This window comes from Hemibagrus wyckioides, linkage group LG21, assembly GCF_019097595.1.
Source record: "Hemibagrus wyckioides isolate EC202008001 linkage group LG21, SWU_Hwy_1.0, whole genome shotgun sequence".
In the NCBI taxonomy this organism is placed as follows: Eukaryota; Metazoa; Chordata; class Actinopteri; order Siluriformes; family Bagridae; genus Hemibagrus; species Hemibagrus wyckioides.
Window position 1 is genome coordinate 19282902 of NC_080730.1, and position 19542 is coordinate 19302443.

Sequence of the window (19542 nt, forward strand, 5' to 3'; positions counted from 1 at the left end):
GCCGCGGAACCGTGGCCAGCTCGCTGAGGTAATTAGGCAGCACTTTCACCTGCAGCGTGAGTTCGTTTGCGTGGGAGGCGATGCCAAGTCCACGTTCTCGTCAAACCAAATGTCTTTCTTTGTGGATATGAGAAAAATTCAGCTCGGCTATGGTGGGGGGGGGCTTCCTTAACCCCACATGACCCCTTCCTGCAGGAGTCTAGATAGGACACACCCATTTTCTTTTCAGATTTTTTATTTAACAACTAATACAATACACAAAACCCTAACTGCCCTGACCGACTCTTACACATTGTCTCCATGCGGGCGTGTTCCAGCAGGATTAGAAGGGTGTGTGCGCGTTCCTCGTGTAATCGTAGCGGCCGCTGTGGTATGCCTGATGACAAAGAGAGTGAGGAATTCTTTTGTGGTGGAATCGAGCGTCACGAGGGGTCTCTGTTCTCTGATCTGCTCTTAGACAGGAGAAAACGAGTCGCTTGAACACCATTTTCAGAGATTACACAAAGGAGTTCGCAAAATGTCTAATAAACGGTAAACAATCTCATCAGGTTGACCTTATGGTCCTGAGTCACGTCTTCGCTCCGACTCCTGAACCTGAGAAGTCTTTAACACAATGCAGTTCGTGTCTTTTTCCTCCTGTTCTTATGGTGTCCATGTTGATGATTGAGCGTCTTTGTCATGTTCCACTCCACAGTGCTGGTTAATATGAAGCTCATGTGAAAGTAGACACTCAGGACTTTAAGAATTTGTAGCGTTCTGTTTTTCCCCAGCTTGCCAGGGATGATAGATTCATAGAAAAGTTCCAAAAAAACAAAATTGGTTCCTTTTTTCCAAACAAATGTTTGTGTCTTCAAAGTAAATGTTGATATCAAACCCATTTCTGCTCTCTGAGACGCTCCAAGTGCTTGTTCATCTAAATAGCAGCTCAAATTTGATCTTCAACCAGTAAAATTCTGTGTAAGGTTCTCCAACAGAGAGAAAAACCCACGTCTAAAACACACTGAAAGCTAACAGACTCCAACAGCATCACTCACTGATTGGAAACATCCCATATGTCCATGTCCATTCCACCAGTTGACTGGAACCACAGCTTAGCTAGTGAAAATGGGTTTAATTGAAAAGATCTTAATTTAAAACTGTTTTTCATTATAGATCCATTAAATGAGCTTATAGTATGTAGTGCATTAGTTAACAGGAGCAAACAGGAGCCTCAGTATAGACACAGCATGAGTAACATCACTTCTCTTTGTTTAAACAAGCTGAATGATCCACGCTAACTAACGCTCTGGTCCTTGCTGATTGATTATCAATCTGAACACCGGTTTAATGAACATATTTGTGGTTGTGAGGCGGAGAAACGAGTCGAGGAAGTCATCAGCATGTAGGAACATGCAGCAACTTCATTTCTGCACATTTACACAGATTCCTTTAAAACTGCAATTAACACTCAGCTTTGTTTATAGCTCGTTAATGTTACTCTAAACGTTTACAGCTCAGTCATTTGCATTAACGAAGTTAAGGAGATCTGTAACGCTGCTATACTGTGAGATTTATCTGTATATTTATACGACCCTCAGTCTCACCTGGATGCACTGAACTTGTGTCTGCTTGTGTGGGAACTTTTCTTGGTGCTGGAGGTTATTAAATTCTGTGTGTGTGTGTGACTGTGTATGGTGGGGTTTTCCTTTTGCTTTTTTTTGTGATTCTCTTTTTTTGTCTTTTATTTCAGTGTGTTTGCACAGAAAAGAAACAGTCGAGCGTCTGGATTGTCTGAATGAGCGCCACGCTAATCCGTTAGGGAAGGGCGTGGAAGTGTCATCTGACACAAGTGTTTGTGCGCGTTACAGGGTGTGTTTCAAGGAAAAGGACAATTTCTACATTAGGTGTGTGTTTTTTCTTTCTCTGCGTGCGATACGGGTTTCCCGAGTCACGTGTCGGTTAATAAGGAGTTCAAGTTGCAGGTCAGTAGAATAAAGACTCCAAAAGAAAAGAAATAAAACCTTCAGGCATTAATATTAAGAAGGCTCTGGATCACCCAGAGAACTATTTCACTTTACTGCAGATTTATTGTTATTATCTCCTGTGCTTTGGTGAACACTTTAACTAACTAACTAACCCTAACCCAGCCATGTTTATTGGGAATCGTCTTTATCAGTCTGCAGATGTTTGAGATTGTGTTCTAGCTGCATGCGTCAGCTCTCAGCTCATATTTACCCCTCCTGGTATCTGTTCTCTTGCCCCTCGGTGCTCTGTTATCGTCACTCTGAGCACCTTTCACGTCTCCTCTTTGTCCACACTTTCCTCCCTCGCCCTGCTCTCATGCCCTCGTGTCACGTTGCTAATGCGACACGCTGTCTTCATTCCCAGACCTGCTGATTGTCCTGTGGGTTGATGGATGAGGTCTGGGGTATCAGGGCTGGAATGAGAGACTGCTTCAGCCTCTGTATCAGGGGAGTCAGACCATAAAGACCTGGAAGCTTCTAAATGCTGATGCTTTATTTAAATACGAAGGTTTTGGGGTATGACAGGAATCAGATCCCACTGCCTAAACATAAAACGTTGAACATGTAACCTGACCTGTGGCTCTAAAAGCAGCGTCTGTCATGCTGCTGCAGTCTTAACGTTGTTATAGCTATTAATTATTATATCCGATTACAATTTAGACACTTAATCTTAGTTAAATCCAGTACATTTATATGATTTCATTGCACAGTCTGGATTGGGGAAAGCTCAAGAACAATGCTCAAAAACATTGGATCAATAGCTGCTTATTAAAATAAATCATGAGGAGGTCTGCTGAAATATTCTGTCCACCTGACAGCATTCTCTTCATTTCTTACCTCAGACTAGGAAAAAAATAATAATAAAGAAACCTCCCCTCAAGACAGAATGCCAACTTTAAGGAACTCAAAGAATCAGGACGGTCTCCTGAGCGCCGAGTTCAGCAAGTAATGTTGAATCAATATGGCCGCACACAGCACACCAGTAACCAGAGCAGCACCTTTAAATGAGTTCGAGTGTGTACACGTTAGCTTTAGATCAATCAACATACAGACGTGTTCGCTCGTTAAATCTAGACCACAGATCGTACTATCACTTTTCTAAGAGCACTCATGACAGTTAGCTGGTTAGCTTGTTGCTAACAATGACTTAATTCCGAGCTCTGATTTTTTTTAGAGCTGCCTCAGGTGTGGATCCATGATCCAGTATGGAGCACATGGTGTGGTCCGTTTTAAAGATCCTGAGATCTGGACAACTTTCTGACGTCCTCCTCCAATCTTGTTGTGACATCACATGCAGAATCTTGTGGCCTCACAGATGGAATCTTGTTGTGACATCACAGACGGAATCTTGTTGTGGCATCACAGATGGAATCTTGTTGTGGCATCACAGATGGAATCTTGTTGTGACATCACAGATGGAATCTTGTTGTGACATCACAGATGGAATCTTGTTGTGGCATCACAGATGGAATCTTGTTGTGACATCACAGATGGAATCTTGTTGTGGCATCACAGATGGAATCTTGTTGTGACATCACAGATGGAATCTTGTTGTGACATCACAGATGGAATCTTGTTGTGACATCACAGATGGAATCTTGTTGTGACATCACAGACGGAATCTTGTTGTGACATCACAGATGGAATCTTGTTGTGACATCACAGACGGAATCTTGTTGTGACATCACAGACGGAATCTTGTTGTGACATCACAGACGGAATCTTGTTATGACATCACAGATGGAATCTTGTTGTGACATCACAAACAGAATCTTGTTGTGACATCACAGATGGAATCTTGTTGTGACATCACAGACAGAATCTTGTTGTGACATCACAGACGGAACATCCCCCTCTTGCCTTGTACAGCTGTGCACCTGGTTATGATGGAGAGCCTGAGATCTGGACAAACTGCTGACGTCCTTCACACCTCTGTACCTCAGCATGCGCCTACAGCAAGACTACGTCTCCACGGTAACACCCCCCAATTAGCCGAGTGAGCAGAGGGAGTTTTTATTTGTTGATGTTCATCATCTCTGCAACCGCAGCTGTTTTTTTTCATGCTTATTTTCGCTGCTAAACTCCGACTAGAGTGGTGCCAGCTTTATGTTGGCAGTCGTAGGTTAATTATGAGGCGTTAGCTCTGGTGTTGTTCGTGACTGATGCTGCCTGATTGCTCTGGAAATATTATTATAAAACCGTTGTGGCTCTATAAGACTTTGAAGTGAGAGATTTGGTGGGTTTTTAGTCAGACGTGTCTGTTTGTGCGAGTTTAAAGTGCAGCAGGATTGCAGTGGAGTCGAGAGAGAGAGAGAGAGAGAGAGAGAGAGAGAGAGACTCTACACCTTACAGACTGCAGGGGAACGTATCAGAGCTGAGATTTAACACCACAAACAAAACATTTAAAACAAAAGGACAGGATGTGCACTGACCAATACAGTGAGCCTGGGAAGCTGTAGCAGTGAGTGTTATTTCCCATCATGCACCTCTGTGTCTCTGCCTGGGGAGCTGTTGTTTTTTTTGTTTTTTTTTTAGAATTATACAAGATAAGGAATAATAGGGTATGTTACTGTTTATAGAGCTGAGAAATTACAATAATTATAGAGCACTTTTCATATTCATGCTGCCTCATGAGAATGTGTCAGGTCTCCTCACAGACTGCACTTCCTCCTCAGGAGATTACACACACTATCTGATTTTCAGTGGAAGAATACAAAGCAGGAAAAATACTTCAGACAAAAAATCCACACTCTCCAAGTAAAAAGGAAGAGGATAAAAGGACAAGAATGGACAGATCTTCTTGCAGAAAATACTGGAAAACTCAAACAAAAAAACATGTTTACATATTTGGGACCTTTGGTCCTTCATCCCTATGTTTGAGAAGTTTAGGACTTCATCACTGACAGAAAATCAGTCTTCACTCACCAACACACAGTGATGCTTACACAATTGCACTGTTACATCACAGACAGAACATCACTCTGTGACATCACATACAGAGTCCTGTGACATCACAGTCAGAATTTTGTGAAATCACAGACGGAATTTTGTAGTGACATCATATGCGGAATCTTGCTGTGATATCACAGACGGAATTTTGTAGTGACATCACAGACGGAATCTTGTTATGACATCACAGACGGAATCTTGTTATGACATCACAGATGGAATCTTCTTGTGGCATCACAGACGAAATCTTGTTGTTAAATCACAGACAGAATTTTGTAGTGACATCATATGCGGAATATTGCTGTGATATCAGACAGAATTTTGTAGTGACATCACAGATGGAATCTTGTTATGACATCACAGACGGAATCTTGTTATGACATCACAGATGGAATCTTGTTGTGACATCACAGACGAAATCTTGTTGTTAAATCACAGACAGAATTTTGTAGTGACATCATATGCGGAATCTTGCTGTGATATCACAGACAGAATTTTGTAGTGACATCACAGACCGAATCTTGTTATGACATCACAGATGGAATCTTCTTGTGACATCACAGGCGAAATCTTGTTGTTAAATTGCAGACGGAATGTCCGGCTCTTGCCTTGTACAGCTGTGCATCTGGTTATGAAGGAGATCTCACGCATGATCAGATCATCGTATGTTTTATTTTCAGTCTTTGATATCCCCCACATACGGCTTCACTGTACACAGAGAGAACACATCTATTTTTAATCCTTTCTTCACAGAGAGCTTCTTCATGATGAAACATTCGTTTGCTGTTTCTTTCTCAGCAGGTCAGTAAATCAATATGACTGTGGTAATAGTTTGGGAACGCGAGCGACTCTCCCTGCATGCTCGGCTTTTTTCGCCTTTCATCTGAAATCCTGCAGCGCTTTTAATCCCAGAGTCCCAAATTAATTTGTAGCGAGCGAGCGAGCCGCTCTGGTTCTGGTGGAGGGCTGAGAGATGCAAGCTGGACTCGCCTCTGAGGGATTCGCTCTCCTCCCTGCACCTTCTCTGCTTATTCTCTCCGTCTCTCGCTTTTCTTTCTTCCTGCTGGCTTTAAATAATTCATTCTCTCTCTCTCTCTCTCTCTCTCTCTCTTTTTCTCTGCTATTCCTCTTCCTCTGACCCTTCATCTCCTCACCTCTCACCTCTGTGGCCTCTCCTTCCTCCTCTGCGTGCGGGAGTGTCGAGGCCATGTGTCTCTTGTCTTTCCTCGTCCTGTGGTCATACTTCGGTACAGTAAAAACTGTTGGGGCGCGTCCGGAACCGTGTTCCTCTGCAGGTGAAAACCAAGAGCAGATGGGTTTCGGGGGGGGGGGGTGGGGGGGGGCAACTAAAGAGCGCTCACGTGCTGAACCCCGTCTGAAAACTGGGAGCAGATGGGGACGGCTTGGCGCGGAGTCAGCTCGGTTACGCGCGCTTTCAATGGGGCCTTTGTGGCGGCGCTGATTGTGATATTGTTGCTGTAATGATGAGGCGAAAGTCAACAGCGTGTCACAAAATTATGCCGGCAACAAGGCAGGACTCCGTCGCTTATTAACGGCTATTATCCAATGCTGATATATGCCGTCTGTCATCATTGTTTTTTTGTATGTGTTTATTAAATCGTAAGACTGTAACAGTGTCGCTGGTGGAGCAGCTCGTCCTAATGAACTCGCCGTTCACTCAGTAAGAGCTAATCTCATCACACGCGTCTGGGATCTGGCATCTCTGCAGGGTTCTGTCATTTATTCCTGAGGTTTATTTTTATTTTGCCAGTGCTACTGAACACACACACACACACATCTGTTCCACAACTGTAGCTCCAGCCATCCTGGCCTCCCAATGGCACATATTCCTTCATCTCTTTCTCATTTTTTTTTGTAGTGTATTATATGACATCATACTTGCTCAGAACAGCAGGTTTTTATTTCTAACTTAATAGAAAGCTCTTACGGCCGTTAGCATCCCTTAAAGCTTTCTCTCTTCTTAACAGTCGTTAATTTGTCTTTTAACCAAAACGCAACAAGACCTGCCTCAGGTTTGGTTTAATTTTTTTTCTTCTAGTTTTGTGATGAGATTAAAGTCATGTTTCAGGAGGATTTTATTTACACAGTGTGTAAATGTGACACATCAGTGATTCTGCAGGTGGAAGCTTCCTTGTGTTAGAGACATACTTCCTATTCGCTGCTACGCTTCGTATTTCGTCACACAGCGTGTTCTGTTCCCAAACCCTGAAAAGATGAATGCTTTGAAGGAGTCTCTGACTTCATATGGCTCTCATAATGGCCCCTGTACTGCCTACATTGGGAATCCATTAGTGAGAGAATGAAAATAAAGATCCAGATGTCAGCTACACGTATAAAAACACTTCATGTTGACGTCCAGCACAATAGCAGGCAGTGTTTACTTTTCTAGTAATAAACGAGCGCTCCTTAGGTTCCTTCAACATTTCATGTTAGATGCTGACAAATAAAAAGGCATGTAATGCGATCATCCTGCTGCAGAGACAGAGCACATCTGCAGAAACATGTCAACTTTACCTTGCCTCCAGACATAAGAGCTGCATCACAGAGTGGAAAAACCTTCCCCACAGACGACATCCAGAGAAACAAATCCTGTCCGAGTAGAGGGCTTTGCTATAGACACCATCTTACTGAACTCTGTCTCATTACAAATCTTAAAATCTCCTTTTTTGGACTGTATGACCCACATTGGGCTTTCAGCATAGAAAATAAAACATGCATGCTAAAATGAAATTCCTAGGAAATTAAAATGATCTGATGTGAAAATGGCATGTTTTGAGAAAATTAGAAAGTAAGTGGTGTGCATATTATAATCACCACAAAACCATACACCATGTTTATTTAATTTAATTTAATTTAATTTAAGCAGGGTCCTTTTAGCAGGCTCCTCATTTTCTGGTACAGTTCAGGTATTTGGGATGTGGGGTACATGGTGATAGTGTAAGTGTTTTTGCAACATCAAAGACGGTCTGGATTTTGAGCTGGAGATGTTCAGAAACTGGACAAGGAATAACCTTTTATTAAATGTCATGATGAAGTTCCTACAGCAGTTTGGCCACTGAACATGTCAGTGAAAGTGCTTCTGAGCTTTTGAATGTTAAGATTAGGCTTGTAATCACAGTTCTTGCTGATGTTGGTCTTTGGAGCTCAGGTTCTCACCTCCGTGTTCCAGCGTGTCTCTCGTCTCTCAGCTCTGTCTCAGCTCACTCTGTTCTTCTTCCTCAACACAGATAAGAGCACCTTCTGAGCGTGAGATTGTGTGGAAACGGTTCAGAGCTGCTGATCGCTAAAATAACAGTGTAGGGTTTTTATAAAAACAGAAGAACCCCCTCCTCTCCTCTCAGAGTGCTGGGGTCTCTCAGTGTCTCTGGAATGATCTACGTCTGGTGGTTTGGGGTGATTTCTCTCTGAAGAAGTGCTCCTGTCCTGCACTGACTAATAAATCAGCCCTGTTTTTATGAGCGAAGCCCAGTTTCAGAGAAATCACTGAAACAAAAACATTAGAGCTTTGAGTCCCATAAAGCTGTCTGCATGCCGCTGGCTCCATGAACACATCATCATCATCATCAATACCATGACCACCATCATTATCATCACCACCATCATTATCATCACCACCATGACCACCATCATTATCATCACCACCATCATCACCACCATGACCACCATCATTATCATCACCACCATGACCACCATCATTATCATCACCACCATGACCACCATCATTATCATCACCACCATCATCACCACCATGACCACCATCATTATCATCACCACCATGACCACCATCATTATCATCACCACCATCATTATCATCACCACCATGACCACCATCATTATCACCACCATCACCACCATGACCACCATCATTATCATCACCACCATGACCACCATCATTATCATCACCACCATCATTATCATCACCACCATGACCACCAACATTATCATCACCACCATCATCACCACCATGACCACCATCATTATCATCACCACCATGACCACCATCATTATCATCACCACCATCATTATCATCACCACCATGACCACCATCATTATCATCACCACCATCATCACCACCATGACCACCATCATTATCATGACCACCATCATCACCACCATCATCACCACCATGACCACCATCATTATCATGACCACCATCATTATCATCACCACCATCATCACCACCATCATCACCACCATGACCACCATCATTATCATCACCACCATCATTATCATCACCACCATGACCACCATCATTATCATCACCACCATCATCACCACCATGACCACCATCATTATCATCACCACCATCATCACCACCATGACCACCATCATTATCATCACCACCATGACCACCATCATTATCATCACCACCATCATTATCATCACCACCATGACCACCATCATTATCATCACCACCATCATCACCACCATGACCACCATCATTATCATCACCACCATGACCACCATCATTATCATCACCACCATCATTATCATCACCACCATGACCACCATCATTATCATCACCACCATCATCACCACCATGACCACCATCATTATCATCACCACCATGACCACCATCATTATCATCACCACCATCATCACCACCATGACCACCATCATTATCATCACCACCATCATCACCACCATGACCACCATCATTATCATCACCACCATGACCACCATCATTATCATCACCACCATCACCACCATGACCACCATCATTATCATCACCACCATCATTATCATCACCACCATGACCACCATCATTATCATCACCACCATCATCACCACCATGACCACCATCATTATCATCACCACCATGACCACCATCATTATCATCACCACCATCATTATCATCACCACCATGACCACCATCATTATCATCACCACCATCACCACCACCATGACCACCATCATTATCATCACCACCATGACCACCATCATTATCATGACCACCATCATTATCATCACCACCATCATCACCACCATGACCACCATCATTATCATCACCACCATCATTATCATCACCACCATGACCACCATCATTATCATCATCACCACCATGACCACCATCATTATCATCACCACCATGACCACCATCATCATCACCACCATGACCACCATCATTATCATCACCACCATCATCACCACCATGACCACCATCATTATCATCACCACCATGACCACCATCATTATCATCACCACCATCATTATCATCACCACCATCATTATCATCACCACCATCATCACCACCATGACCACCATCATTATCATCACCACCATGACCACCATCATTATCATGACCACCATCATTATCATCACCACCATCATCACCACCATGACCACCATCATTATCATCACCACCATCATTATCATCACCACCATGACCACCATCATTATCATCACCACCATCATTATCATCACCACCATGACCACCATCATTATCATCACCACCATCATCACCACCATGACCACCATCATTATCATGACCACCATCATCACCACCATCATCACCACCATGACCACCATCATTATCATGACCACCATCATTATCATCACCACCATCATCACCACCATCATCACCACCATGACCACCATCATTATCATCACCACCATCATCATCACCACCATGACCACCATCATTATCATCACCACCATCATCACCACCATGACCACCATCATTATCATGACCACCATCATTATCATCACCACCATCATCACCACCATGACCACCATCATTATCATCACCACCATGACCACCATCATTATCATCACCACCATCATCATCACCACCATGACCACCATCATTATCATCACCACCATCATCACCACCATGACCACCATCATTATCATCACCACCATGACCACCATCATTATCATCACCACCATCATCACCACCATGACCACCATCATTATCATCACCACCATCATCACCACCATGACCACCATCATTATCATCACCACCATGACCACCATCATTATCATCACCACCATCATCACCACCATGACCACCATCATTATCATCACCACCATCATTATCATCACCACCATGACCACCATCATTATCATCACCACCATCATCACCACCATGACCACCATCATTATCATCACCACCATGACCACCATCATTATCATCACCACCATCATTATCATCACCACCATGACCACCATCATTATCATCATCACCACCACCATGACCACCATCATTATCATCACCACCATGACCACCATCATTATCATGACCACCATCATTATCATCACCACCATCATCACCACCATGACCACCATCATTATCATCACCACCATCATTATCATCACCACCATGACCACCATCATTATCATCATCACCACCATGACCACCATCATTATCATCACCACCATCATTATCATCACCACCATCATCATCACCACCATGACCACCATCATTATCATCACCACCATCATCACCACCATGACCACCATCATTATCATCACCACCATGACCACCATCATTATCATCACCACCATCATCACCACCATGACCACCATCATTATCATCACCACCATCATCACCACCATGACCACCATCATTATCATCACCACCATGACCACCATCATTATCATGACCACCATCATTATCATCACCACCATCATCACCACCATGACCACCATCATTATCATCACCACCATCATTATCATCACCACCATGACCACCATCATTATCATCATCACCACCATGACCACCATCATTATCATCACCACCATGACCACCATCATCATCACCACCATGACCACCATCATTATCATCACCACCATCATCACCACCATGACCACCATCATTATCATCACCACCATGACCACCATCATTATCATCACCACCATCATTATCATCACCACCATCATTATCATCACCACCATCATCACCACCATGACCACCATCATTATCATCACCACCATGACCACCATCATTATCATGACCACCATCATTATCATCACCACCATCATCACCACCATGACCACCATCATTATCATCACCACCATCATTATCATCACCACCATGACCACCATCATTATCATCACCACCATCATTATCATCACCACCATGACCACCATCATTATCATCACCACCATCATCACCACCATGACCACCATCATTATCATGACCACCATCATCACCACCATCATCACCACCATGACCACCATCATTATCATGACCACCATCATTATCATCACCACCATCATCACCACCATCATCACCACCATGACCACCATCATTATCATCACCACCATCATCATCACCACCATGACCACCATCATTATCATCACCACCATCATCACCACCATGACCACCATCATTATCATGACCACCATCATTATCATCACCACCATCATCACCACCATGACCACCATCATTATCATCACCACCATGACCACCATCATTATCATCACCACCATCATCATCACCACCATGACCACCATCATTATCATCACCACCATCATCACCACCATGACCACCATCATTATCATCACCACCATGACCACCATCATTATCATCACCACCATCATCACCACCATGACCACCATCATTATCATCACCACCATCATCACCACCATGACCACCATCATTATCATCACCACCATGACCACCATCATTATCATCACCACCATCATCACCACCATGACCACCATCATTATCATCACCACCATCATTATCATCACCACCATGACCACCATCATTATCATCACCACCATCATCACCACCATGACCACCATCATTATCATCACCACCATGACCACCATCATTATCATCACCACCATCATTATCATCACCACCATGACCACCATCATTATCATCATCACCACCACCATGACCACCATCATTATCATCACCACCATGACCACCATCATTATCATGACCACCATCATTATCATCACCACCATCATCACCACCATGACCACCATCATTATCATCACCACCATCATTATCATCACCACCATGACCACCATCATTATCATCATCACCACCATGACCACCATCATTATCATCACCACCATGACCACCATCATCATCACCACCATGACCACCATCATTATCATCACCACCATCATCACCACCATGACCACCATCATTATCATCACCACCATGACCACCATCATTATCATCACCACCATCATTATCATCACCACCATCATTATCATCACCACCATCATCACCACCATGACCACCATCATTATCATCACCACCATGACCACCATCATTATCATGACCACCATCATTATCATCACCACCATCATCACCACCATGACCACCATCATTATCATCACCACCATCATTATCATCACCACCATGACCACCATCATTATCATCACCACCATCATTATCATCACCACCATGACCACCATCATTATCATCACCACCATCATCACCACCATGACCACCATCATTATCATGACCACCATCATCACCACCATCATCACCACCATGACCACCATCATTATCATGACCACCATCATTATCATCACCACCATCATCACCACCATCATCACCACCATGACCACCATCATTATCATCACCACCATCATCATCACCACCATGACCACCATCATTATCATCACCACCATCATCACCACCATGACCACCATCATTATCATGACCACCATCATTATCATCACCACCATCATCACCACCATGACCACCATCATTATCATCACCACCATGACCACCATCATTATCATGACCACCATCATTATCATCACCACCATCATCACCACCATGACCACCATCATTATCATCACCACCATCATCACCACCATGACCACCATCATTATCATCACCACCATGACCACCATCATTATCATCACCACCATCATCACCACCATGACCACCATCATTATCATCACCACCATCATTATCATCACCACCATGACCACCATCATTATCATCACCACCATCATCACCACCATGACCACCATCATTATCATCACCACCATGACCACCATCATTATCATCACCACCATCATTATCATCACCACCATGACCACCATCATTATCATCATCACCACCACCATGACCACCATCATTATCATCACCACCATGACCACCATCATTATCATGACCACCATCATTATCATCACCACCATCATCACCACCATGACCACCATCATTATCATCACCACCATCATTATCATCACCACCATGACCACCATCATTATCATCATCACCACCATGACCACCATCATTATCATCACCACCATGACCACCATCATTATCATCACCACCATCATCACCACCATGACCACCATCATTATCATCACCACCATGACCACCATCATTATCATCACCACCATCATCATCACCACCATGACCACCATCATTATCATCACCACCATCATCACCACCATGACCACCATCATTATCATCACCACCATGACCACCATCATTATCATCACCACCATCATCACCACCATGACCACCATCATTATCATCACCACCATCATCACCACCATGACCACCATCATTATCATCACCACCATGACCACCATCATTATCATCACCACCATCATCACCACCATGACCACCATCATTATCATCACCACCATCATTATCATCACCACCATGACCACCATCATTATCATCACCACCATCATCACCACCATCATCACCACCATGACCACCATCATTATCATGACCACCATCATTATCATCACCACCATGACCACCATCATTATCATCACCACCATGACCACCATCATTATCATCACCACCATGACCACCATCATTATCATCACCACCATGACCACCATCATTATCATCACCACCACCATGACCACCATCATTATCATCACCACCATCATCACCACCATGACCACCATCATTATCATCACCACCATGACCACCATCATTATCATGACCACCATCATTATCATCACCACCATCACCACCATGACCACCATCATTATCATCACCACCATCATTATCATCACCACCATGACCACCATCATTATCATCATCACCACCATGACCACCATCATTATCATCACCACCATGACCACCATCACCGCCATCATCACCACCATGACCACCATCATTATCATCACCACCATGACCACCATCATTATCATCACCACCATCATTATCATCACCACCATGACCACCATCATTATCATGACCACCATCATTATCATCACCACCATCATCACCACCATGACCACCATCATTATCATCACCACCATCATTATCATCACCACCATGACCACCATCATTATCATCATCACCACCATGACCACCATCATCATCACCACCATGACCACCATCACCGCCATCATCATCACCACCATGACCACCATCATTGCCATCATCATTATCATCACCACCATGACCACCATCATCACCACCATGACCACCATCACCGCCATCATCACCACCATGACCACTATCACCGCCATCACCACCATCACCGCCATCATCACCACCATCATTATCATCACCACAATGACCACCATCATCATCACCACCATGACAACCATCATCATCACCACCATGACCACTATCACCGCCATCATCACCACCATGACCACCATCACCGCCATCATCATCACCACCATCATTATCATCACCACAATGACCACCATCATCACCACCACCATGACAACCACCATCACCACCATGACCACTATCACCGCCATCACCACCATGACCACCATCACCATCACCACCATCATCATTTTTATCATCACCACCACCACCATGATCATCATCACCATCATCTTCATCATGAACAGCACCACCATCATCTTCATCATGAACAGCACCACCATCATCATCATCATGAACAGCACCACCATCATCATCATGAACATCATCACCACCATTACCATAATCACCATCATCACCACCTCCTCCACCATCATCATCACCATCATCATCATCATCATCATCTTCACCACCACCACCATTATCATCATTATCATCTTCACCACCACCATCATCATCTTCACCACCACCACCATCATCATCATCTTCACCACCACCATCATCATCATCATCTTCACCACCACCATCATCATCATGAACACCACCACCACTACCATCATCATCATCATCTTCAACACCACCACGGACCACCACCATCATCATCTTCACCACCACCATCATCATCACCACCACGGACCACCACCATCATCATCATTAAAACAGAATCCAGAATTCAGTAGCTCAGTGATGTAAATGCACCTGATGTATTATTTATTTTATACAATAATTTTATAATCATTTCTCAGGTTTGTTTGTTGTCTTTTTTTCTCTTTGGAAAACATGGAGAGAAAGTTTGGTGTCAGTTCTGGTTGCTGCTGCCTTTTGTAACACTTTTTTTATCCTTCTTCTCCGTTTCTAACATGCGTATCTTATTACAAGAAAGTCTTGCAGCACTCTGTGCATGCCGAGCTGAGTCATCCTCGCCGTCCAGAGTTACAGGAAACCTTAATAAACAACATAATCCAGATAAAGAAGGTAATCGGATCTCGGAGTATAAATCTCCGTCAGAGTTCCTGGCTGTCGAGTGCTAAAATATCGGGTTATACTCCAGTTTTAGGAAATAATCCATCTTCTTCTTCTTCTTTTTTTTACATGTTATCACTGTGTAATGAAAATAGCTTTGTGCTTTTGATAATCTTTTCCTTTCCCGATGAATCATCCTTTACCGCTGGGTTTGATCAGTCGTGCAGTCGCGTTGCATCGTGAGCCGTGATTTCAGTCGAACTCTGGAGATAATTCAGCACTGATGTGTACGCTGAAGCAGAATCCTGGAATCCTGCATTCTGATTGGTCAGAATACAGCAGCTATGAAGGTAGTGCAGCTCTCAGTCACAGGCTTCGTTTCTATAGTTACAGGGACTTGTACTGTGGATGCTTCAGATAAACGGATTACAGAACTCGATTCAATTCGGGGACAAATAAAGTTTTTTGAATTGAATCAGTCTAATGGAAGGAGTCTCCAGTGTCAGAGCTGATGCTGTAGCTATAATCTTCAGGAGTTTGCATGAACTGTGTTTTTAATTCTTATTTGCTATGAAAAAGAAAGAAAGAAAGAAAGAAAGAAAGAGAGGCTGGTGAGGAAAAGCTGCTACAATGCAAGCATCCTGTGGGCTACATGCTGTGAGCATCACTGCTGCATCTGGGAACAGACAGGATCAAAGGTCTGAGTAGTACTCCTCCAGTCGAGGAGTGATTGTGTGTGTGTGTGTGTGTGTGTGTCTACATAATGCCGACTCGATGAGACACTTTCATCCCGGACGTAGCGCAGCAACTCACATCAGCGTGTCATTGCAGGCTTTTCATCTCCATCCTGATCAGATAACCTTTGAGTCTAATGTTTCAGGAGTCAGACACTGAGACTGAAGAGAAGTGCACATGAAGGACGCTGGGGTATTTATCACGCTTTCGAATCGAGACGCAGCCCTGTGTGATTTATTCATCAGTTACATTATTCAATAATTCATTCATTTAGACCCGCTGAAGAGTCAAATCAGAAAGTGTTGATTCATTTTCTGTAACAGAAGCCAGTGTGTAGTGAGTCAACGTCCTTAACGCTGCCTATATCTACACTATATACTGATTCACTGCTTGCTGCTAACGATGCTATGCTTGTAGCACTGTTAATAACTTGTTATAAAGTCTTAAAACAATAGATCACTTCAACACATTACACATATACTAGCATGTTGATAACACTACTTATAACTATTAATGCGCTTTCATCAGTAATTGGAACAATGTGCCTTATGAGTGCATTATAACATGATAAGAAGGTGTTCATAGTTTATTATAGATATGACCTTCATAAGAAGTGTGAGCAAAGTGATCTGACGTCTTGGTTGAGTAGATCTGCGAGAAATCGGATCTTGAACGTCACGGTTAGGACGAGGGGAAAAAAAACGTCAGAGCTGAAGCTTCTTTAATTACAAAATTCGAACTAATTGGCGTGTTTTGTGTTGAATATTTATCGAGGAAGTCCAGTCCAGAGTGTATAAGGTGCTAACTGGACCATCTGGACCAGTGGTTTTGATCTGATTTTCTCTCTGGTGATATTTTCATGACAAAATGAAATGAATCAGTTTTCACACAGCGCTGTAAGATCTCCGAACTTGGCCGGTCTTCTGAGGACAGGAGTGAGTGTGTGTGTGTGTGTGAACCTGCTGATGCCCAGAGCTTCACTTAGGCCTCATTATGTCCACATGTCTGTCTGCAGATCCTCAGTACTGAAGCCTGGCCGCTGGCCTGGTCAGTGCCAAGGTGACCTGTCACCACACGCCCTCATGCTCCGCGCTCCACAAGGCCTAATGTGGCTCCGGGGAGCAGTAAATGTGTTAGCGGCTCTCTGCTGGAGCTCGGCATCTCCACCTGTTCTCTCTTTATGCTGGTGAGAAGCACCAAGGCGACACCTCGCCCTTAAATACCGAGACAGGTCTCTGACGTGGGTCCAAATTCATTACCCTGCGGAAATAACTGTCCTCTCAGGCTGGTGTTTATAATCCAGATACACAGAACACTCTACTGCCAAGGATTTTGGGTTGAACTAAATTTTTTTACGGGCAATTTATCTTATTTAGTACGTTGTTTATGCGTCAATTAGTTTATTACAAGCGTTTAACTGGCTGAAACGCAGCCATTAGTGAAGGAGAGTCTGAAGAGAAGCGAGTCTGATCTATAAATAAGTGTTTTTGGCTGAGGATGTGTTTCTCAGAGAGCATGCTCAGAGACTGTAGAGGATTTCCTCCCCCTGATTAGATATCAGGGTTTATTTATAACGCGTCTGATTGAGACGTGTGCTGTTTAACTCCGTGTCAGGAGGAATTTATTGGAATTCGTCTGTACCACTAGATAATAAATGAAAGCTGTGCATGACTGCGCCGTGTGAGTAAACTACACAAACTCAAACCAATCTGTCAAACAGTCATCATCGTCCAGCAGGAAAAACAAAACCCTGGCCAGTCAGCATCAGTGTTCTCTGTGAGCTCTGACAGAAATCAGCAGGCTGACGCTTGTGCATGATGAGGATGATGGATATTTTATCAGATGAAGAGAGCAAGTCATTGAATTCCTTCTTACCTCATGTTAATATTTTTTGAAGCTCATATTTTGTGCTTTTTTTGTCCTTGTCTTGTCTCTCTTCCTTATTACCTGAACAAATATCATACATTCATTGCTATGGTTACATCTGTGTTTATTCTTTCTCTTTGAATTTTTTTTTATAATTCTCATATTAAAAAACTTTTCTGTGTAATTTATATTACAGATAGCACTTCAAGCAATGTAACGTAAGTGACAAAGATGTATGAAGTCTTCATAACGCTTCATAAGACCTGACATACCAAAACATCCATTTACAATCAAGCTGCAAATTTACCCTAGCTTAAAGTGTTATTCGTGTCTGTTGCCATGGTTATATCACAGAAGGTTTCCATGATAGAGGGTCCCTAATCGTTATGTTCGACTCGTATCAGCCAATCAGAAAAGAGTATTTCTGAAGTTTGTATGCATGGATCTGAAGTGGTTTGCGGCTATAAGAAGGCTGTAAATGCGCTGGTGCAC